The sequence below is a fragment of the Prionailurus bengalensis genome, chromosome X (assembly GCF_016509475.1).
Source record: "Prionailurus bengalensis isolate Pbe53 chromosome X, Fcat_Pben_1.1_paternal_pri, whole genome shotgun sequence".
NCBI classification, from domain to species: domain Eukaryota; kingdom Metazoa; phylum Chordata; class Mammalia; order Carnivora; family Felidae; genus Prionailurus; species Prionailurus bengalensis.
In genome coordinates this window covers 26,640,283-26,657,299 of record NC_057361.1, presented here as the reverse complement: position 1 = coordinate 26,657,299, position 17,017 = coordinate 26,640,283, and the positions used below count along the sequence as shown (strand labels likewise).

General features: G+C 42.6%; 1 protein-coding gene and 2 pseudogenes across 4 annotated transcripts in view; 2 read left to right on the top strand and 1 right to left on the bottom strand.

Moving 5' to 3' along the window:
- TAB3 (TGF-beta activated kinase 1 (MAP3K7) binding protein 3) overlaps positions 1-17,017 on the top strand; it is an 88,495-nt gene that overhangs the window by 19,416 nt on the left and 52,062 nt on the right. For all 4 annotated transcript variants that reach the window (XR_006295750.1, XR_006295749.1, XM_043570876.1 and 1 more), the window contains exons 2-4: positions 10,741-10,851; positions 16,567-16,643; positions 16,889-17,016. The gene's annotated coding sequence lies outside the window, so the exon portion shown is untranslated. The remainder of the gene's footprint in view (positions 1-10,740; positions 10,852-16,566; positions 16,644-16,888; position 17,017) is intronic.
- On the bottom strand, positions 8,942-9,729 carry LOC122477036 (annotated as a pseudogene).
- Positions 12,918-15,030, top strand: LOC122477641 (annotated as a pseudogene).

Below are 17,017 nucleotides of genomic sequence, written 5' to 3'. Positions count from 1 at the left end.
TTTCCATTTTTGGTGGATATTTTCTCTGCACTGGAATACTAGGTTGGCAGTTTTTCTTTCTGCTCCTTAGAGATTGTTTTATTAGCTTTGATTTATATTGTTGCAAACTAAGCTGTCTTGGGGTGCCTGGGTGGCTCAGTTGGTTAAGCTCAGTCATGATCTCGCGGCTTATGAGTTTGAGCCCCGCGTTGGGCTATGTACTGACAGCTCAGAGCCTGGAGCCTGCTTCGGATTGTGTCCCTCTCTTGTTCTGCCCCTCCGCTGCTCGCATGCGCACGCGCGCTCTCTCTCTCTCTCTCTCTCTCTCTCTCTGAAAAATAAACATTAAAAAAAAAAAAAAAACGAAAGAAAGTAATTCCCCCCACCCCACCCCACAGGACAGTTTTAAGTGTTTCTTTGTTGATTGTCTGCTAGGAATTCATCGAGAATCTTAAGTTTGTGGTTTGACATTATTCATCATTATTGGAAAATTTTAGCTATATATTGCTTGCGCCCCATACTGCCTCTTCTGGATTCCAGTTAACTGTGTTGTGTGGTGGACCTTCTACTGTATCTTCATGTTTCTTACCCTCTCTTCATTCTGAGCTTTTTTCCCACCAATCTATCCTTTGAGGTACTGTCTCCACTGTCTGATTTACTCTCTCACTGACTGTTAAACCTCTTTCTTGAATTCATAATTTTAGTTTTTGTATTTTTCAGTAACTTTTTGCTTCTTTTAAAAATCGATTATGTCACTTACTATGGTTTTTTAGTTGATTACTGAGATTAAATTGTAATTTAAAATTTTGTTTGAAAAAAAAAATTTTCTGTTTGGTAATTCCAGTATCTGGAGTTCCTGTGAATCTCTTTTTGTTGTTTGCTCTTTCTGTGGCTTTTGATCCTGCTTTCTTGTCTCCTCAAGTGCTCTGTTGTCTTTAATTGTATGCTGGGCATTGGATTTGAAGAGTTAGTTGACAAATTATTTGTGACCAGGGATGATATCTTCCAGAAAGGATTTATTTTTGTGGCATCTGCTTGAGGGAATCCAGGATTACTTAGTCTAATCTCTGTCAAGATTTTTCTGGGCCAACCAGATGACTCAAAGCCAGAGTGCATTCAGTGTATGGACTGACTCATTTCTGGTTCACCCTTACTTCTAAGGTGCTGATCTTCAGGTTCCTAACCTGAAGCTGGGGGGAGGATTTTCCTTTTGTCCCTTAAAGCCTGTCAGGCTGTCCGATGCAGTTTAGCTTCTGGTTTCTTTTGGATTGTTGGGGTCACCTCTCTGAATTTTCTGGTCCTCTAATCCATCTGAAAGCACTGTCCTGTTGGCTCTTCAGGCCTTTAAGATAGTTGTTTCTTACATTTTGTGCAGCTCTATTTATAGGTCTTCGGCAGGCAGGTTGGTTCAAATCCCCTAATGTGCTGTAACTGAGAGAGGAAGTCCTGTTGGCTCTTCATGGCAGAGTACGCTTTGGACGTGTTTCTCGAAGACTTCAGACTCAGCCGCTAGTTCTCTTTAAGTTTCATTTTACGGAATTATACTCACTTGGCTAGTTTTGTAGATTTGTGTTAAAAGTTTATATTCTGTGTCTATGCGTGTGTATAAATCTAAATAAAATTATAACAATACTCAGCAGCATTTTAAGTCCCTTCAACCTTAGGCAGTTTCTAGATCCTGACAATGGACAGATTTGTTGTATTTTAAGTTTCAGCTAAAAATAGTGTCTGGAGGGGGGCGCCTGGGTGACGCGGTAGGTTGAGTGTCCGATTTCGGCTCAGGTCACGGTCTCACGGTTCGTGAGTTTGAGCCCCACGTCGGGCGGTGAGCTGACAGCTCAGAGCCTGGAGCCTACTTCCGAGGCTTTGTCTCCCTCTCTCTCTGCCCCTCCCCTGTTCGCGCTCTGTCTTTCCTTCCTCTCTCTGAAAAATAAATAAACATTAAAAATATATATATTTACTTTGAGAGAGAGACAGAGCGTGAGCAGAGGAGGGGCAGAGAGAGAGGGAGACACAGAATCGGAAGCAGGCTCCGGGCCCCGAGCTGTCAGCACGGAACCTGACATGGGGCTCAAACTCAGGGGCCTTCGAGGTGTGAGATCGTGACCTGAGCCGAAGTCGGCCGCTTAACCGACTGAGCCACCCAGGTGCCCCTCAAAATAAATATTAAAAAAAAAATAGTGTCTGGAGTTACTCTTGGAACATGAAATCTCTCTTAATGGCTGTTGGGTGGCACAGTGTCAGCTAATTTTTTCTGTCACGTGAAAGAAAGCTTTCCCAGCCGTGCTCGTACCATCATTACATCTGTCATAGTTGACCTGTTTGTAGGTATAATACATATCTGTCCTTTTGAAATAGGAAACACGGATATATTTCTGCTGAGATTCCTCTTTGCTGTCCTGTGAGAGCTCTCAGACAGCCTTGGGAACGAATGTGGTTCTTTACAGGTGAGAACCATTTTCCTTCTTTGTGTAATTTCCACAGGAGTCTTGTGAGGTGCGATGGTTAGGCAGTTTTAAGCAAAAAAATAGGAAACAAAGCCTAAGGGAAGTTAAGTGACTTGTTGTGGCCTCACACCTGGCTAATGGCATATGTTCTTTGTCTGGGACCACTTGGGCATTTTTTACCTCTTGTGACCAGTTAACACTTGCCTGTGCATACTCACTGATGTCCCAGTTTTGTCATGTTTTGCTTTCTTCTTCCTGTAAAGTAAATGATACAGTGACTTCGTGACTCATGTCCTAAAGATTGGGACAATGGGGAGATTACTCCTTCATATCCCATCCTCAGTAACCCCCCCCCCCCATTTCTAGTTCATGATTCCACTGGCTCTGGAATTGGCCACCTCCTCTGTCCTTTTGGAAAGCTTGCTTTGTCACTAGTCCTTTTTCATCACGTGTACCATCAGTCTCTTTCCCCTGTCTTTAGACGTGCCTCCGTTTTTCCAGTTGCAAAAAAGATACCTCTTTTCTTTCCAATACATTTGCCATCCTTGTCATTCATATGGCTAAACTGAAACCCTCTAACTCCCTTACTGGGTATCTTCTGTAAGGCTTCTTTTCCTTCTGTAATCACCCTTGATGAAGATCCTAGCCCAAATCTTGTTTGCTCTGATCATCTGAATCTTTGGGAGAACAAAAAGCTTTTCTGCCTTGGACCCGTTTTGCAGTCAGTGCGTCACCAGAAACATGGCGGTGCTTCTGCTTCTACATGGTGCTTACATTCCACATGCCGTGTCCTTGTTACGGTAACTTTGAACAGTTACGTAGGTCTGTGAAGGTCAAATGCCCTTGTTTACTGGGAGTAGTCAGTCAGTATGGTGTTCAGTTACTACGGATTTCAGGGTATGAGGATGTGGCCTCCTCACATTCAGTATTACTCCATTTTCTTCCAAGAACTAGTTACTTTTAATCCCTGAGGATTCTTTTCTCGGAAGTTCATTCATTAGTGTCCCCTCTTGTCCCACTGACAAACCTGTCGTGCTTTAAACTGTTGATAGAACTGCTACCGGTGCTGTTATCTCTTGAATATCCTCATCAGAGTATTGGCATTCTTTCCTTTTCTTTTTTAAATCCTGTATCTTTTCTCTCTCGTCTGCTTTGGTTATTTTTCTTCAGTAAACTTGCTTTACCTCAGCCGGGGTATGGAGTGTGTTATTTTTTTAGCAGCGCAAGTGGAAGCTTTAAAACAGGGCATGGCTGCCATAATCTTGCTTCATTGCTTATTGCAGAGCCTTGCATATAATAATTCAATAAGTGCTTAAATTAACACGTTTAATATTATAATCAATTATAAATGTTAATATTGATAATTATAATTACTAACAGGATTATTAAATTGATACTTAAATATAATGGTGTTGGCTTTTTAAGGGTTTTATCTCAGGACTGCCTTAAGAACCCTTGCATTAGTTTTATATCTCTAGCTTCTTATTCTACAATCTCTTTACTAAATAATGAAAATGATCTTTTAAATATTAATTTGAGTTCATTGATGTTTTCTCCTTAAAGGACTCTGTAGTGACTCTTAGTTAAGTGCTTTTATTTTTACTTTTTTATTTGTGAACATTTCCAAATGTCTCTTTTGCTGAGAATTTATACCACATCCGAGACATTGTTTTATTCCTAAATATGTCTATAAAACGACACGTTGTTCTGTATTACTGCAGTGCAGTAGCATACACAACACACCTGATAAGGATGTCTTTTTTGTTTTTAACTACTTATTTTGAAAGAGAGAGCTTGCACCTGCATGCACTCCTGAGTGGGAGAGGGGCAGAGAGAGAGAAAGAGAGAGAATCCCAAGCTGGCTCGCCTGTTACTGCATAGCCTGACTCGGGGCTCTATCCCAGGATCTGTGAAAACAGGACCCGAGCTGACACCAAGTCAGATAGATGCTCAGCCGACTGAGCCAGCCAGGTGCCCCAATAATGATTTCTTAATAGCTCATACCATACTTAGTCCATGTTCAAGTTTCCCCAGTTCCCTAACAAGTGTTTTTGTATACTTTGATTTGTCAGAGGGCTCCGGTGATAACCTCCTGATCCCTTCATGAAGCCCCACTTTTTACCTAATTCTTTTACCATCTACCGATTACCATTGCAAGGATTATTTAATTAAAATTTTCAAAAGTGAGGGGTGCCTGGCTGGTTGAGCATGAGACTTTTGATCGTGGGGTCGTGAATTCGAGTCCCACATTGGGGCTAGAGTTTACTTAAAAATAAAAAAAGTTACAAAATTGTGATTGTGCGAATTTGCTCGCTTCTGCCATTATGAGCTGAAATCTTTCTCTGGGAGAATTTTTCCCTCATTCACTAGGGCTCCTTGGTTAACCTGCAATATCTAGTCAGTTCTTGAGTTGTTAATATTGCCTGTTGGGGAACTGAAGACTGTTTTCTTCTCCTTTTTTAAAATGAAGTTTAGTTAGTGTATAACATTATGTTAGTTTCAGGTGTATAACATTGAGCAATTCTGTACGTTACTCTGTGCTCACTGCAAGTATAGTCACCATCTGTCACCAAAGAACATTATCCCAATAGTACTGGTTCTATTCCCTGCATTACTTTTCATTTCAGTGATTTATTTGTTTTACAATTAGAAGATTGCACATCTTAATCCCCTTTGTTTCACCCATTTCCCCACCCACCTCCCTTGTGGCAACCAGCAGTTTGTTCTCTTTAAGAGTGCTTTATTGTTTGTTTTGCTTTTTAGATTCCATATGTAAGTGAAATCCTATGGTATTTGTCTTTCTTGGACTTATTTCACTTAGTAAAATACCTTCTAGGTCCCCATCCATGTTGTCTCAAATGGTAGGATACCTTTTTTTTTTTTTTTTTATGTTTGAGTAGTATTCCACACACACACACAACATACATACATACATACATACATACCATATCTTCTCCATTCATTCATCTCTGGATGGACACTTGGGTTGCTTCCATATCTTGGCTATTATAAATCATGCTGCAGTAAACATAAGGGTGCATATCTTTTTGGATTAGTGTTTTCAATTTTCTTTGGGTAAGTGCCTGGTAGTGGAATTACTGTATTGTATACTATTTTTAGTTTTAATTTTTGGGGGGAGACTCCATACCGTTTTCCACAGTGGCTATGCCTGTTTACATTTCCACCAACAGTTCATGAAGTTTCCCTTTTCTCCACATCCTTGCCAGCTTTTGTTATTTCTTGTCTGTCTGTCTGTCTGTCTGTCTCTCTCTCTCTCTCTCTCTTTTTGAGAGCACCTGCGCTCTTTAGCAAGGGAGGGGCAGAGGGAGAGGGAGACTGAGAATCTTAACCAGGCTCCACGTCAGCCCGTATCCTGATGTGAAGCTTGATCTCACCACCATGAGGTCATGACCTGACTGACCTGAAATCCAGAGTCAGATGCTTAACTGACGAATCCACCCAGGCACCCCTTGTCTTTTTGATAATAGCCTTTCTGGTAGGTGTGAAATGGTATCTCATTGTTATTTTGATTTGCATTTCCCTGATAATTGAGCATCTTTTCATGTGTCTGTTGGCCATTTGTATGTCATCTTTGGAAAAATGTCCATTTAGGTCTTCTGCCCATTTTTTAATCGGATTATTTTTTTTTTTTAATGTTTGTTTGTTTTTTGAGAGACAGAGCATGAGCGGGGGAGGGGCAGAGGGAGAGGGAGTTACAGATTCCGAAATAGGCTCCAGGCTCTGAGCTGTGAGCACAGAGCCCAATGTGGGGCTCGAACTCACGAACCGCGAGATCATGACCTGAGCCGAAGTCGGATGTTTGAGCCATCCAGGTGCCCCTCAGATGGTTTTTTTGGTGTTCAGTTTTAGTTCTTTATGTATTTTGGATATTAGCCCCTTATCAGTTAATATCATTTGCAGATAACTTTTTCCATTCAGTAGGTTGCCTTTTCATTTAGTTGATGCTTTTCTTTTTTGGCAAGAGCTTTTCATTTTGGTGTAGTCCCGGTAGTTTAGTTTTGCTTTTGTTTCCCTTGTCTGAGAGACATATCTAGAAACATGTTGCTAAGGCTGATGCCAAAGAAATTACTGCCTATGTTTTCTTCTAGGAGTTTTATATTTTCAGGTCTCACACTTTGGTCTTTAATCCCTTTTGAATTTATTTTGGTGTATGGTGTAAGAAAGAGGTCCAGTGTCACTGTTTTACATGTAGCTGTCCAGTTTTCCCAGTACTGTTTAATTGAAGAGACTGTCCTTTCCCCATCGTATAGCCTCCCTTGTCTCCTTTCTCATACATTAATTGGCTTTTTAAGTGTGGATTTATTTCTGTGCTCTCTGTTTCTTTGATCTATTTTGATTTTGATCTACTTTGATTTTTTTTTTTAGTGTCTCTTTTTGTACCAGTACCATACTGTTTTGATTACTACATCTTTATAATATATCTTGAAATCTGGGATTGTAATACCTCCAGCTTTGTTCTTTCTCAAGATTGTTTTGGCTATTCAAGGTCTTTTGTGGTTCCATATAGATTTTAGTAGTATTCGAGTTTTGTGAAAAATGCTCTTGGTATTTTCATAGGGATTGCATTGAATGTGGAGAACCCTTTGGGTAGTATGGATATTTTAGCAATGCTAATAATCCATGAGCTAATAATCCATGAGGATGAAGTATCCTTCCATTTGTGTCATCTTGAGTTTCTTTCATCGGTGTTTTAGAGTGTTCAGAGTACAGATTTTTCACCTTCTTGGTTAGGTTTGTTCCTAGGTATTTTATTCTCTCTGATGCAATTGTTAATGGAATTGTTTTCTTAATTTCTCTTTCTGCTACTTTATTATTAGTGTAGAGAAATGCAACAGATTTCTGTGTACTTAATAGACTGCAGTTTATTAAGTTCGTTTATCAATTCTATTTTTTTTTGGTGGAGTCTTTAGGGTTTTCTCTATATAGCACTATGTCATCTGCAAATCGTGAGTTTTACTTCTTCCCTACCAATTTGTTGCCTTTTTTTTTTTTTCTTGTCTGGTTGCTCTGACTAGGGCTTCCAGTTCTATGTTGAGCAAAAGTGTTCAGTATGGACATCCTTGTCTTATTTCTGATTTTAGAGGAAAAGCTCTCACTTTTTTTACCACTCACTATGCTGTTGTGGGCTTTTCTTTTTTTTTTTTTTTTTAATTTTTTTTTTCAACGTTTTTTATTTATTTTTGGGACAGAGGGAGACAGAGCATGAACGGGGGAGGGGCAGAGAGAGAGGGAGACACAGAATCGGAAACAGGCTCCAGGCTCCGAGCCATCAGCCCAGAGCCTGACGCGGGGCTCGAACTCACGGACCGCGAGATCGTGACCTGGCTGAAGTCAGACGCTTAACCGACTGCGCCACCCAGGCGCCCCTGTTGTGGGCTTTTCATATACGGTCTTTATTATGCTGAGGTATGTTCTCTTTAAACCTACTTTGTTGGGAGTTGTATTGTGAATGGATGTTGTACTCTGTCACATGCTTTTTTTTTTGTATCTCTTGACGTGATCATAAAGATTTTTATTCTTTCTCTTGATACTGTGTATCACATTAAATTGTGAATATTGTACCATCCTTGCATTCCTGGAATATGATTTTTTTTTTTTTTTTAGTGTAATGTTGACCTTGGTTTGCTCATACTTTGTTAAGGATTTTTGCATCTTTTTGCTCTTGAGAGAGGGTGCAACTGAGTGAGGGGCAGAGATGTACTGGTGTTTTGTTCCAGATTTTTTCTTGTAATTGATTTCTGGTTTCATATTATTTTGGTCAGAAGAGATAGTTGATGTGTTTTCACTTTTCTTGAATTTACTAAGACTTGTTTTATGGCCTAACGTGATTTATTCTGGAAAACGTTCCGTGTGCACTTGAAAAGACTGTGTATTTCATTGTTTTTGGATAGAATGTTCTGTATATCTGTTAGGTCCATCTGGTTTAATGTGTCATTTAAAGCCACTCTCTTTTAATTTTCTGTCTGAATGATCTGTCCATTGATGTATGTGGGTATTAAACTCCCCCACTGTTATTGTATTGTATTTTGTGTCTGTTAATAATTGGTTTACATATTTTGGTGTTTCTGTGTTGGGTGCATAGATATGTACAATTGTTATATCATCTTGTATTGTTCCCTTTATCTTTATGTAGTGTCTTTCTTTGTCTTTTGCTACAGTCTTTGTTTTAAAATCTGTTTTGTCTGGTATAAGTATTGCTACCCTGGCTCTTCTTTTCACTTCTATTTGTATGATAGATGCTTTTCCATTCTTTCACTTTTATTCTGTATGTGCCTTTAGTTCTGAAGTTAGTCTCTTGTAAGACCATATGTGGATGGTCTTGTTCTTTGCTTTATTTTTTAAACACGTTTTATTTATTTTTGAGGGGGGGAGGAGAGAGAGAGAGAGAGAGAGAGAGAGAGAGAGAGAGAGAGAGAGAGACAATGAGTGGGGGGAGGGGCAGAGAGAGCCAGGGACAGAGGATCCAAAGGGAGCTCTGCACTGACAGCAGAGAGCCTGATGTGGAGCTTAAACTCATGAAATGTGAGATCATGGCCTGAGCTGAAGTCGGAGGTTCAGCTGACTAAGCCGCTCAGGTGCTTCTGGTCTTGTTTTTTTTTTTTTTATTCAAGTTACCCTATATCTTTTTTTTTCTTTTGCCAGAATGCAGAACTTGATCATTCACTGTTTTCAACAACAAAAAAACCACAAGTGGATGCACTTAGAAACATGGATAGCATCTCCCTCACTGGCAGGCAGGTTGGGGAAGGTAGTCAGGAACGGCAGGCCTAGGGTATTCTTTGCCCAGCTGAAGTGGAACCCCAGGGAAAGGGTCAGGTTCCCTCCATGCAGGTGTGGACCCTGAGACTTTCTCATTCAGGGAAACCCAGGACAGCAGGTGACGTAGCAAGCTGAGCAGCCAGGGGGTCGGGCCTGGGGGAAGGTGGCTAGAGTAGTCCTTTGCTGACGTCACCGGGGGAGCGTCATGGGCTGAGGGTTCTGCAGATAGGACATCACCGTGGCAGAGATGGACAGCATGGCTGCTCATCATCCGTGCACTGTCTTCAGAGCTCTAGGCGTTGGCCATGCCAATGAACGGGCAGAAGACGGTGACCCAGGCGTACCACTGCACCTTGGGCACGAGGCTGCACGTGCTGAAGATAATGCCGAACAGGTTCATGTAGGCCGGCGTCAGGTCGTCCAAGGCCAGGTTACACTGGCTCTGTGGGGGCTTGTACCCCGGCACTTTGTTCAGCCCCTGTGGGTCCAGCATACTGTTAGTAGATACCCACCCTGTATCTTTTTATTGGAGCTTTAGTCCATTTACATTTAAAGTAATTATTGATCGGTATGTATTGTTTCCTCTGTATCTAAGACTATTTATTATTTCACTGAGGCTTATGATCAAATACTTTCTTTTCTGTATTTTTGAATGATGTGTGATTTTGTGAGTTGGGTTATGGGAAGGGCCTCCCAGTCTTCAGTGAGCATTTTGAATTCTATTGAGAAGATAGAGCAGGTGACAAAAAGCCATATACCCCCTTTGCTGTTGGGCTTTGCAGTGTGGGTGTGGTGCTCCTTTGGGGCTTTGGAAATTTAAAAAATGCCTTTACTTTACCAGAGAGTAAATTAGATTCAGTATGGAGTCATTTAAATTTTAAGACCTCTGGCTCTTAAAGAGCCTGAAACTCATTACATTTTAATGACTAGTATAAATGGGGAGCTGCAGGGACCCCCGATAGTTTGCCGGGGATGCAAGTAAAGTTCCTGTTGTTTGCTTTTTTAAAAAATTTTAAATTTTTTAAATTTAAGGTGATTTGTTTTGAGTGAGTGAGTGAGAGAGGGAGAAGGAGAGAGAGAGAGAGAGAGAGAGGGAGAGAGAGAGAGAATCCCAAGCAGACTCCTCGCTGTCAGCACAGGGCCTGAGACAGGGCTCGAAATCATGAACTGTGAGATCATGACCTGAGTTGTAACCAAGAGCCAGCCGCTTAAGTGCCTGAGCTCCCCAGGCGTCCCCCAGCCTCACTAGCTTTCTGTGAAGACGGAAACCTCAGAGGAGCTGTGGCTGTCCTCCCTGCTGTTGCTGGCTCTCCCTTAGGCACTAGACGGAACTTAGTGGGAAGAGGGGCAGGGTGGCTGATGCAGTCACGTGAACTTTCTGTTGGTATTGATTGAATGTAAACGTATTCCCTGAAATTTCAGGCAGTAAAGGAGTACAAACACTGCTTTCTGTTTCGTGACCTTTGATTTATCTACTATCATTTGCTCAGGCTGTCTTTAAACCTTTTACAATTGAAACCTCTTTGGTCTTCAGTTTTTTCAGGGTAGTGTCTGCAGCCTTTTCTCAAGCGTTTCACCGTGAATTGTTGTGTGTCAAACTGGACAAGGCATCTTCGTTGAAGTTTCAGCAATCGAAAAATGAGAGGTAAGGAGTGTATATATATCTTCATTTCGGTAGTTACTAGGGCCAAAAACCGTTCCGAAATCTAATCTGTACTGCTGTTAACACGTATTTACCCCATGCCCTCCCTCTCACCCCTTTGGGCATGGAAGAGCAAGGATGGAAAAATAAATGATGGCCGGGAAACTTGACGTGTTTGGATTTGGGCCCTAAATCAGGCCCCTGAGAAGGTCTTTGTACATGTAATTTGTTACTAGAAAGCTCATCAGCAAAGGGAAGGGTAACTTAGCATATGGTTTTGAACTAAAGGGGCAAATCCCACCCAGGTCCCAGACCCTCGGTGACTGTGGCTGGAGCTGGTGGAGTTTCAAAGACCTGCCCTGCGGAGTAATTGAGTGTGCTGTGTGCACATGCCCATCTTCCACCTGCCTAGCTTTTGTGGTAATTGTTCTTTTCGGTCCATGCTCAATAACGGAGTTGTGGAGGTGATAAATCTCGTATAATGAACATGTACGGGTATAATTTTTTATATGGTTTTGTAGTTCTTTGAGCCACTGGTAGATCCGTTTCAAGAAAGACTGAATAATAATATCAGCTTTGGGGGCGCCTGGGTGGCGCAGTCGGTTAAGCGGCCGACCTCAGCCAGGTCACGATCTCGCGGTCCGTGAGTTCGAGCCCCGCGTCGGGCTCTGGGCTGACGGCTCGGAGCCTGGAGCCTGTTTCCAATTCTGTGTCTCCCTCTCTCTCTGCCCCTCCCCCGTTCATGCTCTGTCTCTCTCTGTCCCAAAAATAAATAAACGTTGAAAAAAAAAATAATATCAGCTTTGATTTCCACCTAGTTTTTCCACATGACAGAAACTTTGCCACTCTTACAAAACATCCCTTTCCTAGTATAATAACGTGTGTGGCCGTGTGTGTGAATTAAGCGCCGGCCAAGATGTTGTGAGGCCGGTTGTGTGATTTTAGCTTTTTAGCAAGTTTTTAAGATCCCTGCAGCTTTCAGTCATCTTCTGTAAAACAAGGACATTTTACTGAGGCTGGATTCAGGGTTTCTTACCTTTGGCACTATTGACGTTTGAGGCCAGGTAATTTGTTGTCGGGAGCTGTCTGTGGCCTGTAGGATGGTGAGCAGTATCCTTGGCTTCTGCCTACAAAATGCCAGAAGCGTCCCTCCCCAGTAGGACAACTTAAATTGTCTCCGCACATTTCCAAATGTGCCTTTTGGGGCAAAAGCATCCCCACTTGGGAACCACTGGGTTACGTGACATCTAGAGTTCCTTCCAACTTTATATTTCTCTTGTTTTTATTTCAAAAAAATCCTATTCTTTGCAGCCTAGTTTAAATGTCATCTCTTCCATGAAGCTTTTTCCTTGTCTTACCTTGTTTCTTTATATGACTTAACCCCTGTCCTATAACTGTCACTGTGTTTCTTTGAGGGTATCAGTCTTTTGTACCTCTAACCTGACTGCTCAGATCTTGTTAAATGAATGAACAATGGATTCGGGAGGATCATCAGGTTTGACATTGTTAAAGAAATGATTATAAACGATATTTTTGTTCATCTTTCATACCCTTCCAGTATGAAGTTCCCACGGTTTGTGATCTTGAATTTCTGAGTTTAGGGAACGGGTTACTTTTTTTTTTTTTTTTTTAATGTTTGTTTATTTTTGAGAGAGAGAGAGAGATAGCACGAGTGGGGGAGGGGCAGAAAGTGCAAAGGAATCACAGAACCTGAAACAGGTTCCGGGCTTCGAGCTGTCAGCACAGAGCCTGACTCAGGGCTCACACTCGGGAAGGGCTAGATCATGACCTGAGCCGAATTCGGACACTCAACCGACTTACCACCCAGGCGCCCCAGGAAACTGATTACTTTTTTTAATCTTTTTTTTTTTATGTTTATTTATTGATTTTGAGAGAGAGTGTGTGCGTGCTTTTGCAAGGAAGGGGCTGGGGGTGGGAGGGGGAGAGAGAAAGAGAAAGAGAATGCATCCCGAGCAGGCTCGCCTCTGTCAACACAGGGCCAAGAAGGGGCTCAATCCCATGAACCCGAGCTGAGATCAAGAGTCGGACGTGTAACCGACTGAGCCGCCCGGGCTCACCTTTTAAAAATCTTTTTAGGAGGCAGGAACCCTCCAGTAGTACGTGAGGGAGCCACACAGAACCCATTGAGGCTGCATTTGAGAAAGACAAAGTCACACAGAAATTAGTAACATCAAGAGTTGTTTCAGCTTTCATATGCACACGTGTCTCAACTCCACGCCGAGTTGCTGCCATCTCTTCTCTCTCTCCCTCTCTGCTCTACCCCGCTGGTGTGTGCATGTGCTCTCAAAATAAACCTTTAAAACATTAAGAAAATCGTCATCTGTTGAGATAAAAGTAAAATAGAAAGGTAGTAAATGTTTGTTGTTTTTTTACGTAGCCTAGAATACCTCACCATGTTCTAAGTATTTCTCATAACAACCCACAGTGGGGGTGGGGGGGAGGAAAACAACACAACACATTTTAATCATGATCTAATAATACATACCTACACCTCATACAAGACTTTTGAATCCAGATTTACCATTACTGTGTATCAAGCACTCTGCTGTTTTCTGTGACTTTTTTTTTCCTTTCATACTTACATCACCCAATAAATGTATTATACGTTTCACTAATAGGCCACAACCTACCTTTTGAAAAAGTGTGCTAAGTAATCTGTTTAAGTTACAAAATGTGGAGATGATCTGCCTCTGGCATGTGTTACTAGTCACTTGTCCTGTCTCTCTTTTTAAATAATGTTATTTGAGACTAAAGACCTTGGAGGGAGGGCCGGCAGGCCAAGAGAGCGGCACCTGGCTCTGGCCCTGAGCCCAAGCCCGTGGGACGGGAGGCGGCCCAGCTGCGGCCTCGGTCTCCGCTCCAAGCCCCACCAGCATGGCTGGTGGGACGCTGCGGGCTAAGACCTGGAGCTGGGCCAAGGATGACCTCACGAAGGTGATGGTGACCGTGGAGAAAGTCTGGAGATGGGAGGAGTGCTGGGTCAACTGTAGGCCACACTTCCCTTTGTATCTTCAAGTTGGGTGCCAGTGGTGGATCTCCAGGAGGGGGAGCGACAGAGGGCAGGCGGTGGGGACAGAGAGATTCTGAGCCCTGGAGTGGCGGGGTAGGGGCGCCAGTCCCTTAGGGTGGCCCCCTCATCCTGCTGGGTCTCAGTGATGAAAACAGTAACCACAGTTTCCATTCAGAGACCTCCCTGCAAAAGGGCACTGAGTCCAGCCCATGGGACACCCACCAGCCCAGCCTCCCCGTGGCTCCTGCCCCACCACTTGAAGCGGCCCCAGAGCATGCTCAGCCCCCATGGCTGTGCCAAGAGACAGATGCTAGGGGCCTAACTGCAGGCGGCACCCATGCACTCCCATTGCTGACCAAGGAGGATCCTGTTGGAGAATTGCTAGAAGCTGAGCACTGCCCCCCCAGCTTACCCTGTTCCAGAATTGCTAGAGTCTGAACAACCCTCCCCCCCCCCCCCGCCAGCTTACCCTGTCTTTGAGTCAGTGCCACCTGTCCCCAGGGCAGCCCTGGGTGACACAGACACTCACAGGGCATCCCCTACCCCAATCACATCTGCCCAAATTCCCCCAAGCCCTGAGAAGCTGGCCTGTCCTATCGACCAGGAGCCCTTTGGCTTTTTACAAATAAAGACCTCTTTGTTTAAAAAACCGAAAACAAAAAATTTAAAACACCTCAACCAGAGCAAATTAGATTTCCAATTAATTTAAAATCCTGTATTTAATCATTTACACTATTTAGTGTGCATAAGGCACTGTAACTAAAAGAGCATGTTTGATTTTTCTTCTCAAGATTTACAGTGCTGAACCTTAGAGGACAATGAAAAGTTAACACACATTATTTCAGGTGCAGATAGGGGTGATGCACACTGAACTTGTTGGGCATTTAGGAAGGGGAGAGAGCTATGGTGATTAAGGTTGAGAAAGTTCACGTGAATGTGGGGTGGATTTTGTGTTCTATCAGGTTTGAAAAAGCCATTACATATGGAAGAAGCAGCATTCATGTAGGTGCCTGGGATTTCTGCTCCTACTTGAAGTTCATTTTTCGGGTAATGTTTAAGATAAAGGAATTGAGAAATTAAAAAACAAGAAAAATGTGGTTACATTAATTTTTTTTTTTGAGAGACAGAGCACGAGTGGGTGAGGGGCAGAGAGAGAGGGAGACACAGAATCCGAGGCAGGCATCAGGCTCTGAGCTGTCAGCACAGAGCCCGACATGGGGCTCGAACCCACGAACCATGAGATCATGACCTGAGCTGAAGTCGGATACTTAACCCACTGAGCCACCTAGGTGCCCCAGAAGAATATGGTTAAGTTCTAAAAATATACAGTATAAACAGGGTGTGTTATTTTAGCTCTCCTGTGGTCATAAAATGAGGTTCAGTCAGGAGATTAAGTAGAGACTTGTATCCATGATACCTCTTATAGAACCCAGTGTTTACCCCCAAATGGTAAAGTTAACGTTGGATTATCAGGTTTACTGGGATGAAGATACAGTAGCCCCCCTTTTATCCGCAGGGAGCATGTTCCAAGTCCCCCAATGGATGCTTGAAACCATGGATAGTACCGAACTCTATGTAAATTATGGTTTTTTCTGTACATGTCTATGATAAAGTTTATGAAGTAGACACAGGAAGAGATTAGCTATAATAAATGAGAACATTTATGACAATGTACCATAATAAAAGTTATGTGAATGTGGCATCTTAAAATATTTGATTGTATTCATCCCTATTTTTGTGATGATGTGAGATGATTAAATGCCTACGTGATGAGTTATGGTGAGATGAAAGGCGTAGACGTTGTGACATAGTGTTAGGCTGCTGTTGACCTTCTCATGGTAAGTTGGAAGGTGAATCATCTGCTTCTGGACTGCAGTTGACCATGGGTAGCTGAAACCGCAGGAAATGAAACCATGTGTGAGAGGGGACTACTGTAGTTTCTGAATGATGGGGAGAGAGAATGCTCATCTGTCAAAAGAAGCCTGTAAGGTTACTCTTCTTTGTATAAACTGCCCTTTGGGGAACAGAAATAGTTTGTATTATAGTCCACATTAAAAAAAATTGTTTAAAGTTTATTTGTGGTGAGGGAGAGAGAGCAGAGGAAGGTGGGGAGGGAGGGAGAGAGAATTTGAAGCAGGCTCTGCACTGTCAGCTCAGAGCCTGACCCGGGACTCAAACTCAAAAACCGTGAGATTGTGACCTGAGCTGAGATCAAGAGTTGGACGCTCAACCGACTGAGCCACTCAGGTGCCCCTGTAGTCCACATATTTTATGAAGGTATTTACTATTTTGACCATACAGTTTAAAGTTTCATACATAGCTTGTGAGGTCTGGGCTTCCTCCTATCTTCTGTGATGAATGGGGGGTCAGGATGGTAAGTCACAACCAGGCGTGCTACAAAAGCCTTAAGAAAACAAGTGGTGGATTATTTTCTTGTTTTCCTGAACTGCTGCTCTCTTGGAATAACGTAGAATTAATGTGGGAGAGATTTGTGACCTGACAAAAAGGACAGTGATTCAGCCTGTGAGGATACTTGGGAGAGAACCACCTGGCTTCAGAGTGTGGTCTGGCATCCCGTCTGCTGTCACCTTAAGGCCCCAGAAGTCTGTGGGGTTCTCTCGTTTTTCCATACTGAGTTGGGAAGTCAGCACAAGGATAACTATCTCCTCGTTTCGTCACCTTTACAGACTACTGAAAAGAAGGTGCTTTTCGAGCTGGAGATGTGAATAAGACTGCCGTGCCAGAGCTTATAAATCATCTTCAGGTAAATTTTGTTTAATTAAGTAGGATTTTTCGTTTTGTACAGTTTTAATTTTACAGAAAAACGGAGACGGTAATACACAGAGTTCCTGTCTACTCAGCACCCGGTTTCTTCTAATTAATGAATAGATTACATTAGCAACGGTACATCTATTACAGTTAATTAACCAATATTGAAACACTGTTATTAACTCCACAGTTTATTCAGATTTCTCTGGTTTTTTATCTAATGTGTTTTTTCTGTTTTAGGGTCCCCCCCCCCCCGGGACACCACATCACGTGTGGTCACCATGTCTCCTTAGGCTCCCCTTGCTGTGACAGTTTCTCAGACTTTCACTGTTTTGATGACCTTGTCAGTTTTGAAGAGAACCGATCAGG